Here is a 2,650-nt window from a genome sequence, read left to right as displayed (position 1 = left end):
GAGGTCAAGAGAACGAGACCATCCTGGTCAACGAGGTGAAACCTCGTCTCTACTAAAAATACAAAAATTAGCTGGGCATGGTGGCGCATGCCTGTAGTCCTAGCTACTCGGGAGGCTGAGGCTGGAGAATTGCTTGAACCCAGGAGGCGGAGGTTGCGGTGAGCCGAGATGGTGCCATTGCACTCCAATCTGGGCAACAACAGCGAAACTCCGTCTCAAAAAAAAAAAAAAAAAAAAAAAAACCCCCAAAAAAAAAAAAAAAAAAAAAAAAAAGAATTCATGCCACCTTTAGCAGAAGGTTAGAATTCAGTGGATATGGATGCTTGTGCAGAATCTTCTTGCTTCCTGACATAAATTTCAGAGAATCTCCTACATTGCTCGGTCCTCTAGGGCCTGTTCAGGGAACTCATGTCCCTGTTTGAAAGTATAACTACTTCTCTCGAAGGTGCTATTAAATGTTTTCATTGGCTGTGGTTGTGTAAAGTCATTTTGGAAAGGAAGTTGCACGGAACTGAGGTTGGTCCTGCTTTGTTTGACGCTGGAGGCCTGCGACCCGCAGTGGTGGTCATGGACGCACTGGGAGGCGGAGCACCGCAGCTTCTGGTAGTCGTTCGGTTCTTCTGACAAATCTGCCAGGTCTTCAGAAATCTTTGTCTCTTAGCAAAAACAGTTCATAGTGAGGAGGATCAAACACGTTTTGCAACCCAGTTTTATTAAACGCACTTGTGCAAGCCGTGACCTTCTTTGAGGCTGTTTCACTTGTACTAAAACAGAAAAAAATGAGAAGGACCAAAACAATTCCTGAGTAATGCCAATAATTGTCCCATGAGTTGTAGTGACTTGTTCAAATAGTTCTGCTTTTTCTCTTTTCTTTACAATGATTTTCATCCCTAAGGTATACACAATTGTGGACACGATTACAGATGGAAGAATTATTGATGCACATGTTGCTATGGAAAACGGCAGTGCTGCCTATGCAGGGAGCTTATGATCAGCAGTTTTACTTTTAGCTAGATACACCAAAGAATGGAAAGCAGGAGCTCCGTTACTTGCACACCAATATTCACAGCAGCATTATGTACAGTAACCAGAAGGTGGGAACAAACACAATGCCCACTGGTGGGTGGGTGGATGGATAAACACTATGTGGTATGCTCCGCAAAGGAAGGAAAGAACATTCAAAACCTACTAAGCCAACTACCTCCCTCTGTTCACACTTGAATCACTCCAATTCCTGTTTCAAGCATTGCATCATTGGCCACAGTGCTGCAAGACTTGGCCTTCAGGTTTTCAATAGAACTGCTTCTGTGATAGACTGCAACGAAGTCTCTTACATTTATTTGAGTGCTCTGTTTAATAATCTAGGAACCTCAAATAAGTCTTAGCTTTTAGAATGGCTTTAACGGTCCAGATGCAATCAATGGCTTGGCCAGGTTTCGTTTTCTCTTGTTCTACCTAACTAGAGCGCACTATTCCATCAGCTCGCAAGAGCTGGAACTGATGGTCTTCTAGGTAAGTAAAGTCTGAATCTGGAATAAATGAATATTAGTTCTCTTCAGCAGAACTACACTTAAGCCACATGAATCTCCCTGTTGATCTAATTAATGGAAGGCTTTTCACGACAGAGTAATGATCTATAAGGGGAGAGAAACCAAATGGCCCATCTTGAACTTCCAGGTGATCAAACCGACACTCAAATGATGGCTCTGTATAATAATGTTCAGCAAAGGTCAACTTGATTCTTTGATGTGGAGCAGCTTCCAAAATGTAGATATACTCCTTGTTTCGTGGATATGAGACAGGATAATTTGGTGATGCAAAATGACGTCCATTGCTGGTTTGAACCCAAAGGTCACACTGGATAGCAGGAATGTGCTTGATTCCCATATTTTGTCCATCTTTGAGGACCGAGCAGAGCCCCACCAGGGGCATATTCCCAAACTGCCAGGAGCTTCGGAAGGGGCTGAGGCTGAGGCTGTGGCAGCCCCATTCTGTCCCCATTGCTGGCCAGCAGCTGTCTCCCACGGGGCGAGGCTCAGGTCCTGCGGCCCGCCATGCCAGAGACCCCTCGATGGGCGCCACCTCCTGCTCTGCCATGCCCCGTCCCGTCAACTGCACAGGATCCACTGAAGTGTTACTACTACATTTCAGATAAAGAAACTGAATCCTTAGCAGGTCACTCATTTGTACAAAGTTACATGCCCAATTTGCAGCTAAGCTGGAACTCAACCCCTGCCTACTGATGTCTTATAGCCTTAAAAAAGGCAGGGAGAAAGGGAGAGAGGAAATCTATTTTCAGGAAAGCTCCTGAAAATAGCTGTTGATATCCAAAAGATTATCATGCAAGACCCATGCCACAGGTCTAGATTTTAATATCCTTTATTGAGCACTCACTGTGTGCCAAGAGTTTACCTTTATTATCACATTTATTCTTCATGGTTCACTTACAAGTTTGGGACTGTTTCCCCCATCTTTCTACCTCAGAAGGAAGGTTAAGTGTTTGAACCTGAATTTAAATCCAGTTCTGCGATGTCAATGGCTTGTTCTTAATCGCCGTGTATGGCTTCTCCTTATGGGCTCACAAGTTCTTGTCCTTGTAGGAGTTATGATACAAAGCAGGAAAATAATACTAAACTTGGAAGGAGGCAGA

General features: G+C 44.1%; 1 pseudogene; it reads right to left on the bottom strand.

Annotated features, from left to right (window-relative positions):
• Positions 1–299: 299 nt before the first annotated feature.
• On the bottom strand, positions 300–2,097 carry LOC108305895 (annotated as a pseudogene).
• Positions 2,098–2,650: the final 553 nt, after the last annotated feature.

This window comes from Cebus imitator, unplaced genomic scaffold (assembly GCF_001604975.1).
Source record: "Cebus imitator isolate Cc_AM_T3 unplaced genomic scaffold, Cebus_imitator-1.0 Scaffold68, whole genome shotgun sequence".
In the NCBI taxonomy this organism is placed as follows: domain Eukaryota; kingdom Metazoa; phylum Chordata; class Mammalia; order Primates; family Cebidae; genus Cebus; species Cebus imitator.
The sequence above is the reverse complement of the archived record's forward strand: the minus strand, read 5'-3'. Positions and strand labels throughout refer to the sequence as shown.